General features: G+C 48.9%; 5 non-coding genes across 5 annotated transcripts; all 5 read left to right on the plus strand.

Annotated features, from left to right (window-relative positions):
• The first annotated feature begins 1,223 nt into the window (after positions 1-1,223).
• Positions 1,224-1,414, plus strand: LOC130320448 (U2 spliceosomal RNA). Its single transcript, XR_008866342.1, has one exon. It is a non-coding gene; the product is annotated as a U2 spliceosomal RNA (small nuclear RNA).
• Positions 1,415-6,534: 5,120 nt separating this feature from the next.
• Positions 6,535-6,725, plus strand: LOC130320450 (U2 spliceosomal RNA). Its single transcript, XR_008866343.1, has one exon. It is a non-coding gene; the product is annotated as a U2 spliceosomal RNA (small nuclear RNA).
• A 2,096-nt stretch (positions 6,726-8,821) lies between these two features.
• Positions 8,822-9,012, plus strand: LOC130320482 (U2 spliceosomal RNA). The gene has a single exon (XR_008866372.1). It is a non-coding gene; the product is annotated as a U2 spliceosomal RNA (small nuclear RNA).
• Positions 9,013-11,104: 2,092 nt separating this feature from the next.
• On the plus strand, positions 11,105-11,295 carry LOC130320451 (U2 spliceosomal RNA). The gene has a single exon (XR_008866344.1). It is a non-coding gene; the product is annotated as a U2 spliceosomal RNA (small nuclear RNA).
• Positions 11,296-13,367: 2,072 nt separating this feature from the next.
• On the plus strand, positions 13,368-13,558 carry LOC130320452 (U2 spliceosomal RNA). The gene has a single exon (XR_008866345.1). It is a non-coding gene; the product is annotated as a U2 spliceosomal RNA (small nuclear RNA).
• Positions 13,559-14,023: the final 465 nt, after the last annotated feature.

The following is a 14,023-nucleotide window of genomic DNA, read 5'->3' on the forward strand; positions in this document are numbered from 1 at the left end:
AATGCTCTAGAAGCTAAAGTCGCAGAAATGTCACACATATTTGGCCTGCAACTTTCTGTGCGACAAATTCAGACAGGAAAAATCAGTATAAATCCTTAGAAAATTATCCCCCAGTGTCTCCATCTGCTGGCGGTATTGAATAAGCATTGCTGCACTGATGGGGTATGCATTAGACGAAAAAAAAGAAGAAAAAGAAGAATAATACGCCCAGAAAAGAGGCGAAAAGGAGAAAAACGTAAAAAAACGTGAAAAAAAAGTAAGAGGAAGAGAAGGGAAAAAAAGGTGGAAATGGGTTTAAAAGTGATTTCGGCGGAGAAATATATATATATATATATATATATATATATATACGCGCACACACACACATATATATAAACGTATTCTCCGTTGAGATATTGCAGCCGCTGCTGTGTCCAGGCCCAGGAGCCTTAGCACTGTGCTGTGATGTCACTCAATACCACTGACATCACTAGGTGTAAACAACATCTCTCCTTTGCTGTGTATGTGACTATGGAGCTGTTTGGTGATGTCGTCTATTATGGCCTTCATAGAAGCAACAGGAGATTGTTGCATCCATCTAGAACCCTCAGAACTACAGTGCTATGATGTCACTCACTTCCACAGGCCTTGCAGAGTGTAAACAACAACAACCCAGCTTTGTTGTGTATGTAACCATAGGGATTTGTGATGTCACCTAGAACCTTCACAGCAGCGACAGCTTTATGAGGAGCATCAGCACTGCTCTGCCTGAGCAGAACCATCACCGCCATAGGTTGTCAAATAACCCGGATTTAACCCACACAGGTAAGTCCAATGGGGTGCAGGCATGTCCTCTATGCTTACAGCTTCCCGTGGGTGTTGGTTTGATACCGTTTGGGGACAGCCAAGGAGGCATCTGCAGGCAACAAAGGTAGGTGTGTGCTTGTGTGTGTGTTTCCTATGCAGATCCTAAGCCCAGTGTCACATGCAAGTAGGAGGAGTAAGAAGGGTTCCTGGCAAATCCGGGTTATGGATTGCATTTAAAAAGGCCCCGTGGGAGTGCAATGGGCCCCTGTCTTGCTGCTTAGCAATAATGGTATGGGTTTAGGTTCTGCTGTGTGTACTGGTGGTTGACTGCCCCCCAGCCCAGAGTGTGCATGGAAAATTGTCTGGCAGCCTCCCTGACAGCAAGCAGTGATAGTGCCCATGAAGGGGACCTTGTTGGGCCCGCCCCTTTCACGGTTATCGCTTCTCGGCCTTTTGGCTAAGATCAAGTGTAGTATCTGTTCTTATCAGTTTAATATCTGATACGTCCCCTATCTGGGGACCATATATTAAATGGATTTTTGAGAACGGGGGCCGATTTCGAAGCTTGCTTCCGTCGCCCTATGCATTGACCCGATATGGCAGTATCTTCGGGTACAGTGCACCACCCCCTTACAGGGTTAAAAAGAAAGATTCCTACTTTCATTGCTACCTGCTTGCTGGCTAGCCAGCTAGCCAACTGTTACGCCTAGCGCTCCGGGTCCCCGCTCCTCCCCGGAGCGCTCACGGCGTCTTTCTCCCTGCAGCGCCCCGGTCAGTCCCGCTGACCGGGAGCGCTGCACTGTCTTGGCCGTTGGGGATGCGATTCGCACAGCGGGACGCGCCCGCTCGCGAATCGCATCCCAGGTCACTTACCCGTCCCGGTCCCCTGCTGTCATGTGCTGGCGCGCGCGGCTCCGCTCTCTAGGGCGCGCGCGCGCCAGCTCTCTGAGACTTAAAGGGCCAGTGCACCAATGATTGGTGCCTGGCCCAATTAGCTTAATTGGTTCCCACCTGTTCCCTGGCTATATCTAGTCTCCTCCCTTGCACTCCCTTGCCGGATCTTGTTGCCTTGTGCCAGTGAAAGCGTTTAGTGTTGTCCAAAGCCTGTGTACCTGAACTTCTGCTACCCTTCCTGACTACGAACCTTGCCGCCTGCCCCCGACCTTCTGCTACGTCTGACCTTGCCTCTGCCTAGTCCTTCTGTCCCACGCCTTCTCAGCAGTCAGCGAGGTAGAGCCGTTGCTAGTGGATACGACCTGGTTGCTACTGCCGCAGCAAGACCATCCCGCTTTGCGGCGGGCTCTGGTGAAAACCAGTAGCCTCTTAGAACCGGTCCACTAGCACGGTCCACGCCAATCCCTCGCTGACACAGAGGATCCACTACCTGGAAGCCGAATCGTGACAGTAGATCCGGCCATGGATCCCGCTGAGGTGCCGCTGCCAAGTCTCGCTGACCTTACCACGGTGGTCGCTCAGCAATCGCAGCAGATTGCCCAACAAGGACAGCAGCTGTCGCAGTTGACCGCCACGTTACAGCAACTTCTGCCTCTGCTACAGCAGCAACCATCTCCTCCGCCAGCTCCTGCACCTCCTCCGCAGCGAGTGGCCGCTCCTAGCCTCCGCTTGTCCCTGCCGGACAAATTTGATGGGGACTCCAGACTCTGCCGTGGATTTTTGTCTCAGTGTTCCTTGCATATGGAGATGATGTCGGACTTGTTTCCTTCAGAACGGTCTAAGGTGGCGTTCGTAGTAAGCCTTCTCTCAGGAAAGGCCTTGTCTTGGGCCACACCGCTCTGGGACCGCAATGATCCTGCCACAGCCACAGTCCAGGCCTTCTTCACTGAACTCCGGAGTGTCTTCGAGGAGCCAGCCCGAGCTTCTTCTGCCGAGACTGCCCTGTTGAACCTGGTCCAGGGTAATTCTTCCGTTGGCGAGTATGCCGTACAATTCCGTACTCTTGCTTCAGAATTATCCTGGAATAACGAGGCTCTCTGCGCGACCTTTAAAAAAGGCCTATCCAGTCGCATCAAGGATGTGCTGGCCGCACGAGAGATTCCTGCCAATCTGCAAGAACTCATCCATCTAGCTACCCGCATTGACATGCGTTTTTCTGAGCGACACCAAGAGCTCCGCCAGGAAAAAGACTTAGATTTCTGGGCACCTCTCCCACAGTATCCATTGCAATCTACGCCTGGGCCTCCCGCCGAGGAGGTCATGCAAGTGGATAAGTCTCGCCTGACCCAGGAAGAGAGGAATCGCCGTAGGGAAGAAAATCTCTGTCTTTACTGTGCCAGTACCGAGCATTTCTTGGTGGATTGCCCTATCCGTCCTCCACGCCTGGGAAACGCACGCACGCACCCAGCTCACGTGGGTGTGGCGTCTCTTGGTTCCAAGTCTGCTCATCCACGTCTCACGGTACCCGTGCGGATTTCTTCTTCAGCCAACTCCTCCCTCTCAGCCGTGGCCTGCTTGGACTCCGGTGCCTCTGGAAATTTTATTTTGGAGTCGTTTGTTAATAAATTCAGCATCCCGGTGACCCGTCTCGTCAAGCCGCTCTACATTTCCGCGGTCAACGGAGCCAGATTGGACTGCACCGTGCGTTACCGCACAGAGCCCCTCCTCATGTCTATTGGACCCCACCTTGAGAGGATTGAGTTCTTCATTCTCCCCAACTGTACCTCTGAGGTCCTCCTCGGTCTGCCTTGGCTCCGGCTTCATTCCCCCACCATTGATTGGACCACCGGGGAGATCAGGAATTGGGACTCTGCCTGCCACAGGAAGTGCCTCTCCCCCCCTCCCAGTCCCGTCAGGCAAGCCTCTGTGCCTCCCCATGGTCCCCGTCCTGGTGTCACACTGCTCCGTGCCAGGCCTCGCCCTCTGCCCTCCCTCCCCATTCCCACTCCTGCTGTACTGCCTGCCGTTGAGGAAACCCTCCATTCTTTCCAGGTGTCCTCATCCCAGGGGAGGCAGTTACCGGACAAAGAGAAGGGGAGACCTAAGGGGGGGGGGTACTGTTACGCCTAGCGCTCCGGGTCCCCGCTCCTCCCCGGAGCGCTCACGGCGTCTTTCTCCCTGCAGCGCCCCGGTCAGTCCCGCTGACCGGGAGCGCTGCACTGTCTTGGCCGTTGGGGATGCGATTCGCACAGCGGGACGCGCCCGCTCGCGAATCGCATCCCAGGTCACTTACCCGTCCCGGTCCCCTGCTGTCATGTGCTGGCGCGCGCGGCTCCGCTCTCTAGGGCGCGCGCGCGCCAGCTCTCTGAGACTTAAAGGGCCAGTGCACCAATGATTGGTGCCTGGCCCAATTAGCTTAATTGGTTCCCACCTGTTCCCTGGCTATATCTAGTCTCCTCCCTTGCACTCCCTTGCCGGATCTTGTTGCCTTGTGCCAGTGAAAGCGTTTAGTGTTGTCCAAAGCCTGTGTACCTGAACTTCTGCTACCCTTCCTGACTACGAACCTTGCCGCCTGCCCCCGACCTTCTGCTACGTCTGACCTTGCCTCTGCCTAGTCCTTCTGTCCCACGCCTTCTCAGCAGTCAGCGAGGTAGAGCCGTTGCTAGTGGATACGACCTGGTTGCTACTGCCGCAGCAAGACCATCCCGCTTTGCGGCGGGCTCTGGTGAAAACCAGTAGCCTCTTAGAACCGGTCCACTAGCACGGTCCACGCCAATCCCTCGCTGACACAGAGGATCCACTACCTGGAAGCCGAATCGTGACACCAGCCCTGTGGGCCTTGCTGCTGCAGCCAAAAAACAAAAGGTGGTGCTGCTGCTGCTGCTTCTGCTGCTTCTGCTTCTGCTTGTGTCTGGCCCCTGTTGGAGCGTCCAGGCACAGGACTTCTGCTGCTGCTGACTAAATGGCCTCCTTAATTGGATCATTTGAGTAGCCAGCACACCTGTGCAGGTAGGGCATGACATGATAGGCAGCTGCCTTGATAGCGGGTGGGTGCTGAATGTTCCTAATTGACAAAATAAGATTAATGCTTATGAAGAAATATAAAATCTCATCCCTTCCCCAATATCGCGCCACACCCCTACCCCTTAATTCCCTGGTTGAACTTGATGGACATATGTCTTTTTTCGACCGTACTAACTATGTAACTATGTAACATAACATGGGGGGGGGGGGGGGGTCTCCTGGCTGTTCACACAGGTGTGTCATTGCTGTACATTGACCATGCATTGCTTCTGTGGTATTGCAAAGGCAAAGACAAATGCTTCCAGCCATCCATTGCACTAATGGATTGGTCATCAGCTGGCTGTCTATGTCCCGCATCAATATAGACCAAAGTACAGAGGGTTAGGCTATGCTATTGTGCACCTACCTGATGCATCAGAAGGTGCGAGGCCCTTGCTAAATTCTGTGCACAGACTTTGAGATCTATACTTTAGACTGTATCTAAACCTGCTCCAACATGGACTGACATTCTGGCCTACTTTCAGCCGATGCGACTTGTCTGTCGCTGAACAGTCGCTTTTTATGTATTCAGCACCTATGTATAATGTTGTAAAAATGCTCTAGAAGCTAAAGTCGCAGAAATGTCACACATATTTGGCCTGCAACTTTCTGTGCGACAAATTCAGACAGGAAAAATCAGTATAAATCCTTAGAAAATTATCCCCCAGTGTCTCCATCTGCTGGCGGTATTGAATAAGCATTGCTGCACTGATGGGGTATGCATTAGACGAAAAAAAAGAAGAAAAAGAAGAATAATACGCCCAGAAAAGAGGCGAAAAGGAGAAAAACGTAAAAAAACGTGAAAAAAAAGTAAGAGGAAGAGAAGGGAAAAAAAGGTGGAAATGGGTTTAAAAGTGATTTCGGCGGAGAAATATATATATATATATATATATATATATATATATATATATATATATACGCGCACACACACACATATATATAAACGTATTCTCCGTTGAGATATTGCAGCCGCTGCTGTGTCCAGGCCCAGGAGCCTTAGCACTGTGCTGTGATGTCACTCAATACCACTGACATCACTAGGTGTAAACAACATCTCTCCTTTGCTGTGTATGTGACTATGGAGCTGTTTGGTGATGTCGTCTATTATGGCCTTCATAGAAGCAACAGGAGATTGTTGCATCCATCTAGAACCCTCAGAACTACAGTGCTATGATGTCACTCACTTCCACAGGCCTTGCAGAGTGTAAACAACAACAACCCAGCTTTGTTGTGTATGTAACCATAGGGATTTGTGATGTCACCTAGAACCTTCACAGCAGCGACAGCTTTATGAGGAGCATCAGCACTGCTCTGCCTGAGCAGAACCATCACCGCCATAGGTTGTCAAATAACCCGGATTTAACCCACACAGGTAAGTCCAATGGGGTGCAGGCATGTCCTCTATGCTTACAGCTTCCCGTGGGTGTTGGTTTGATACCGTTTGGGGACAGCCAAGGAGGCATCTGCAGGCAACAAAGGTAGGTGTGTGCTTGTGTGTGTGTTTCCTATGCAGATCCTAAGCCCAGTGTCACATGCAAGTAGGAGGAGTAAGAAGGGTTCCTGGCAAATCCGGGTTATGGATTGCATTTAAAAAGGCCCCGTGGGAGTGCAATGGGCCCCTGTCTTGCTGCTTAGCAATAATGGTATGGGTTTAGGTTCTGCTGTGTGTACTGGTGGTTGACTGCCCCCCAGCCCAGAGTGTGCATGGAAAATTGTCTGGCAGCCTCCCTGACAGCAAGCAGTGATAGTGCCCATGAAGGGGACCTTGTTGGGCCCGCCCCTTTCACGGTTATCGCTTCTCGGCCTTTTGGCTAAGATCAAGTGTAGTATCTGTTCTTATCAGTTTAATATCTGATACGTCCCCTATCTGGGGACCATATATTAAATGGATTTTTGAGAACGGGGGCCGATTTCGAAGCTTGCTTCCGTCGCCCTATGCATTGACCCGATATGGCAGTATCTTCGGGTACAGTGCACCACCCCCTTACAGGGTTAAAAAGAAAGATTCCTACTTTCATTGCTACCTGCTTGCTGGCTAGCCAGCTAGCCAGCCCTGTGGGCCTTGCTGCTGCAGCCAAAAAACAAAAGGTGGTGCTGCTGCTGCTGCTTCTGCTGCTTCTGCTTCTGCTTGTGTCTGGCCCCTGTTGGAGCGTCCAGGCACAGGACTTCTGCTGCTGCTGACTAAATGGCCTCCTTAATTGGATCATTTGAGTAGCCAGCACACCTGTGCAGGTAGGGCATGACATGATAGGCAGCTGCCTTGATAGCGGGTGGGTGCTGAATGTTCCTAATTGACAAAATAAGATTAATGCTTATGAAGAAATATAAAATCTCATCCCTTCCCCAATATCGCGCCACACCCCTACCCCTTAATTCCCTGGTTGAACTTGATGGACATATGTCTTTTTTCGACCGTACTAACTATGTAACTATGTAACATAACATGGGGGGGGGGGGGGGGGGTCTCCTGGCTGTTCACACAGGTGTGTCATTGCTGTACATTGACCATGCATTGCTTCTGTGGTATTGCAAAGGCAAAGACAAATGCTTCCAGCCATCCATTGCACTAATGGATTGGTCATCAGCTGGCTGTCTATGTCCCGCATCAATATAGACCAAAGTACAGAGGGTTAGGCTATGCTATTGTGCACCTACCTGATGCATCAGAAGGTGCGAGGCCCTTGCTAAATTCTGTGCACAGACTTTGAGATCTATACTTTAGACTGTATCTAAACCTGCTCCAACATGGACTGACATTCTGGCCTACTTTCAGCCGATGCGACTTGTCTGTCGCTGAACAGTCGCTTTTTATGTATTCAGCACCTATGTATAATGTTGTAAAAATGCTCTAGAAGCTAAAGTCGCAGAAATGTCACACATATTTGGCCTGCAACTTTCTGTGCGACAAATTCAGACAGGAAAAATCAGTATAAATCCTTAGAAAATTATCCCCCAGTGTCTCCATCTGCTGGCGGTATTGAATAAGCATTGCTGCACTGATGGGGTATGCATTAGACGAAAAAAAAGAAGAAAAAGAAGAATAATACGCCCAGAAAAGAGGCGAAAAGGAGAAAAACGTAAAAAAACGTGAAAAAAAAGTAAGAGGAAGAGAAGGGAAAAAAAGGTGGAAATGGGTTTAAAAGTGATTTCGGCGGAGAATATATATATATATATATATATATATATATATATATATATATATATACGCGCACACACACACATATATATAAACGTATTCTCCGTTGAGATATTGCAGCCGCTGCTGTGTCCAGGCCCAGGAGCCTTAGCACTGTGCTGTGATGTCACTCAATACCACTGACATCACTAGGTGTAAACAACATCTCTCCTTTGCTGTGTATGTGACTATGGAGCTGTTTGGAGATGTCGTCTATTATGGCCTTCATAGAAGCAACAGGAGATTGTTGCATCCATCTAGAACCCTCAGAACTACAGTGCTATGATGTCACTCACTTCCACAGGCCTTGCAGAGTGTAAACAACAACAACCCAGCTTTGTTGTGTATGTAACCATAGGGATTTGTGATGTCACCTAGAACCTTCACAGCAGCGACAGCTTTATGAGGAGCATCAGCACTGCTCTGCCTGAGCAGAACCATCACCGCCATAGGTTGTCAAATAACCCGGATTTAACCCACACAGGTAAGTCCAATGGGGTGCAGGCATGTCCTCTATGCTTACAGCTTCCCGTGGGTGTTGGTTTGATACCGTTTGGGGACAGCCAAGGAGGCATCTGCAGGCAACAAAGGTAGGTGTGTGCTTGTGTGTGTGTTTCCTATGCAGATCCTAAGCCCAGTGTCACATGCAAGTAGGAGGAGTAAGAAGGGTTCCTGGCAAATCCGGGTTATGGATTGCATTTAAAAAGGCCCCGTGGGAGTGCAATGGGCCCCTGTCTTGCTGCTTAGCAATAATGGTATGGGTTTAGGTTCTGCTGTGTGTACTGGTGGTTGACTGCCCCCCAGCCCAGAGTGTGCATGGAAAATTGTCTGGCAGCCTCCCTGACAGCAAGCAGTGATAGTGCCCATGAAGGGGACCTTGTTGGGCCCGCCCCTTTCACGGTTATCGCTTCTCGGCCTTTTGGCTAAGATCAAGTGTAGTATCTGTTCTTATCAGTTTAATATTTGATACGTCCCCTATCTGGGGACCATATATTAAATGGATTTTTGAGAACGGGGGCCGATTTCGAAGCTTGCTTCCGTCGCCCTATGCATTGACCCGATATGGCAGTATCTTCGGGTACAGTGCACCACCCCCTTACAGGGTTAAAAAGAAAGATTCCTACTTTCATTGCTACCTGCTTGCTGGCTAGCCAGCTAGCCAGCCCTGTGGGCCTTGCTGCTGCAGCCAAAAAACAAAAGGTGGTGCTGCTGCTGCTGCTTCTGCTGCTTCTGCTTCTGCTTGTGTCTGGCCCCTGTTGGAGCGTCCAGGCACAGGACTTCTGCTGCTGCTGACTAAATGGCCTCCTTAATTGGATCATTTGAGTAGCCAGCACACCTGTGCAGGTAGGGCATGACATGATAGGCAGCTGCCTTGATAGCGGGTGGGTGCTGAATGTTCCTAATTGACAAAATAAGATTAATGCTTATGAAGAAATATAAAATCTCATCCCTTCCCCAATATCGCGCCACACCCCTACCCCTTAATTCCCTGGTTGAACTTGATGGACATATGTCTTTTTTCGACCGTACTAACTATGTAACTATGTAACATAACATGGGGGGGGGGGGGGGGGGGTCTCCTGGCTGTTCACACAGGTGTGTCATTGCTGTACATTGACCATGCATTGCTTCTGTGGTATTGCAAAGGCAAAGACAAATGCTTCCAGCCATCCATTGCACTAATGGATTGGTCATCAGCTGGCTGTCTATGTCCCGCATCAATATAGACCAAAGTACAGAGGGTTAGGCTATGCTATTGTGCACCTACCTGATGCATCAGAAGGTGCGAGGCCCTTGCTAAATTCTGTGCACAGACTTTGAGATCTATACTTTAGACTGTATCTAAACCTGCTCCAACATGGACTGACATTCTGGCCTACTTTCAGCCGATGCGACTTGTCTGTCGCTGAACAGTCGCTTTTTATGTATTCAGCACCTATGTATAATGTTGTAAAAATGCTCTAGAAGCTAAAGTCGCAGAAATGTCACACATATTTGGCCTGCAACTTTCTGTGCGACAAATTCAGACAGGAAAAATCAGTATAAATCCTTAGAAAATTATCCCCCAGTGTCTCCATCTGCTGGCGGTATTGAATAAGCATTGCTGCACTGATGGGGTATGCATTAGACGAAAAAAAAGAAGAAAAAGAAGAATAATACGCCCAGAAAAGAGGCGAAAAGGAGAAAAACGTAAAAAAACGTGAAAAAAAAGTAAGAGGAAGAGAAGGGAAAAAAAGGTGGAAATGGGTTTAAAAGTGATTTCGGCGGAGAAATATATATATATATATATATATATATATATATATATATATACGCGCACACACACACATATATATAAACGTATTCTCCGTTGAGATATTGCAGCCGCTGCTGTGTCCAGGCCCAGGAGCCTTAGCACTGTGCTGTGATGTCACTCAATACCACTGACATCACTAGGTGTAAACAACATCTCTCCTTTGCTGTGTATGTGACTATGGAGCTGTTTGGTGATGTCGTCTATTATGGCCTTCATAGAAGCAACAGGAGATTGTTGCATCCATCTAGAACCCTCAGAACTACAGTGCTATGATGTCACTCACTTCCACAGGCCTTGCAGAGTGTAAACAACAACAACCCAGCTTTGTTGTGTATGTAACCATAGGGATTTGTGATGTCACCTAGAACCTTCACAGCAGCGACAGCTTTATGAGGAGCATCAGCACTGCTCTGCCTGAGCAGAACCATCACCGCCATAGGTTGTCAAATAACCCGGATTTAACCCACACAGGTAAGTCCAATGGGGTGCAGGCATGTCCTCTATGCTTACAGCTTCCCGTGGGTGTTGGTTTGATACCGTTTGGGGACAGCCAAGGAGGCATCTGCAGGCAACAAAGGTAGGTGTGTGCTTGTGTGTGTGTTTCCTATGCAGATCCTAAGCCCAGTGTCACATGCAAGTAGGAGGAGTAAGAAGGGTTCCTGGCAAATCCGGGTTATGGATTGCATTTAAAAAGGCCCCGTGGGAGTGCAATGGGCCCCTGTCTTGCTGCTTAGCAATAATGGTATGGGTTTAGGTTCTGCTGTGTGTACTGGTGGTTGACTGCCCCCCAGCCCAGAGTGTGCATGGAAAATTGTCTGGCAGCCTCCCTGACAGCAAGCAGTGATAGTGCCCATGAAGGGGACCTTGTTGGGCCCGCCCCTTTCACGGTTATCGCTTCTCGGCCTTTTGGCTAAGATCAAGTGTAGTATCTGTTCTTATCAGTTTAATATCTGATACGTCCCCTATCTGGGGACCATATATTAAATGGATTTTTGAGAACGGGGGCCGATTTCGAAGCTTGCTTCCGTCGCCCTATGCATTGACCCGATATGGCAGTATCTTCGGGTACAGTGCACCACCCCCTTACAGGGTTAAAAAGAAAGATTCCTACTTTCATTGCTACCTGCTTGCTGGCTAGCCAGCTAGCCAGCCCTGTGGGCCTTGCTGCTGCAGCCAAAAAACAAAAGGTGCTGCTGCTGCTGCTGCTTCTGCTGCTTCTGCTTCTGCTTGTGTCTGGCCCCTGTTGAAGCGTCCAGGCACAGGACTTCTGCTGCTGCTGACTAAATGGCCTCCTTAATTGGATCATTTGAGTAGCCAGCACACCTGTGCAGGTAGGGCATGACATGATAGGCAGCTGCCTTGATAGCGGGTGGGTGCTGAATGTTCCTAATTGACAAAATAAGATTAATGCTTATGAAGAAATATAAAATCTCATCCCTTCCCCAATATCGCGCCACACCCCTACCCCTTAATTCCCTGGTTGAACTTGATGGACATATGTCTTTTTTCGACCGTATTAACTATGTAACTATGTAACATAACATGGGGGGGGGGGTCTCCTGGCTGTTCACACAGGTGTGTCATTGCTGTACATTGACCATGCATTGCTTCTGTGGTATTGCAAAGGCAAAGACAAATGCTTCCAGCCATCCATTGCACTAATGGATTGGTCATCAGCTGGCTGTCTATGTCCCGCATCAATATAGACCAAAGTACAGAGGGTTAGGCTATGCTATTGTGCACCTACCTGATGCATCAGAAGGTGCGAGGCCCTTGCTAAATTCTGTGCACAGACTTTGAGATCTATACTTTAGACTGTATCTAAACCTGCTCCAACATGGACTGACATTCTGGCCTACTTTCAGCCGATGCGACTTGTCTGTCGCTGAACAGTCGCTTTTTATGTATTCAGCACCTATGTATAATGTTGTAAAAATGCTCTAGAAGCTAAAGTCGCAGAAATGTCACACATATTTGGCCTGCAACTTTCTGTGCGACAAATTCAGACAGGAAAAATCAGTATAAATCCTTAGAAAATTATCCCCCAGTGTCTCCATCTGCTGGCGGTATTGAATAAGCATTGCTGCACTGATGGGGTATGCATTAGACGAAAAAAAAGAAGAAAAAGAAGAATAATACGCCCAGAAAAGAGGCGAAAAGGAGAAAAACGTAAAAAAACGTGAAAAAAAAGTAAGAGGAAGAGAAGGGAAAAAAAGGTGGAAATGGGTTTAAAAGTGATTTCGGCGGAGAAATATATATATATATATATATATATATATACGCGCACACACACACATATATATAAACGTATTCTCCGTTGAGATATTGCAGCCGCTGCTGTGTCCAGGCCCAGGAGCCTTAGCACTGTGCTGTGATGTCACTCAATACCACTGACATCACTAGGTGTAAACAACATCTCTCCTTTGCTGTGTATGTGACTATGGAGCTGTTTGGTGATGTCGTCTATTATGGCCTTCATAGAAGCAACAGGAGATTGTTGCATCCATCTAGAACCCTCAGAACTACAGTGCTATGATGTCACTCACTTCCACAGGCCTTGCAGAGTGTAAACAACAACAACCCAGCTTTGTTGTGTATGTAACCATAGGGATTTGTGATGTCACCTAGAACCTTCACAGCAGCGACAGCTTTATGAGGAGCATCAGCACTGCTCTGCCTGAGCAGAACCATCACCGCCATAGGTTGTCAAATAACCCGGATTTAACCCACACAGGTAAGTCCAATGGGGTGCAGGCATGTCCTCTATGCTTACAGCTTCCCGTGGGTGTTGGTTTGATACCGTTTGGGGACAGCCAAGGAGGCATCTGCAGGCAACAAAGGTAGGTGTGTGCTTGTGTGTGTGTTTCCTATGCAGATCCTAAGCCCAGTGTCACATGCAAGTAGGAGGAGTAAGAAGGGTTCCTGGCAAATCCGGGTTATGGATTGCATTTAAAAAGGCCCCGTGGGAGTGCAATGGGCCCCTGTCTTGCTGCTTAGCAATAATGGTATGGGTTTAGGTTCTGCTGTGTGTACTGGTGGTTGACTGCCCCCCAGCCCAGAGTGTGCATGGAAAATTGTCTGGCAGCCTCCCTGACAGCAAGCAGTGATAGTGCCCATGAAGGGGACCTTGTTGGGCCCGCCCCTTTCACGGTTATCGCTTCTCGGCCTTTTGGCTAAGATCAAGTGTAGTATCTGTTCTTATCAGTTTAATATCTGATACGTCCCCTATCTGGGGACCATATATTAAATGGATTTTTGAGAACGGGGGCCGATTTCGAAGCTTGCTTCCGTCGCCCTATGCATTGACCCGATATGGCAGTATCTTCGGGTACAGTGCACCACCCCCTTACAGGGTTAAAAAGAAAGATTCCTACTTTCATTGCTACCTGCTTGCTGGCTAGCCAGCTAGCCAGCCCTGTGGGCCTTGCTGCTGCAGCCAAAAAACAAAAGGTGGTGCTGCTGCTGCTGCTTCTGCTGCTTCTGCTTCTGCTTGTGTCTGGCCCCTGTTGGAGCGTCCAGGCACAGGACTTCTGCTGCTGCTGACTAAATGGCCTCCTTAATTGGATCATTTGAGTAGCCAGCACACCTGTGCAGGTAGGGCATGACATGATAGGCAGCTGCCTTGATAGCGGGTGGGTGCTGAATGTTCCTAATTGACAAAATAAGATTAATGCTTATGAAGAAATATAAAATCTCATCCCTTCCCCAATATCGCGCCACACCCCTACCCCTTAATTCCCTGGTTGAACTTGATGGACATATGTCTTTTTTCGACCGTACTAACTATGTAACTATGTAACATAACATGG

This window comes from Hyla sarda, unplaced genomic scaffold, assembly GCF_029499605.1.
Source record: "Hyla sarda isolate aHylSar1 unplaced genomic scaffold, aHylSar1.hap1 scaffold_220, whole genome shotgun sequence".
Lineage (NCBI taxonomy): Eukaryota > Metazoa > Chordata > Amphibia > Anura > Hylidae > Hyla > Hyla sarda.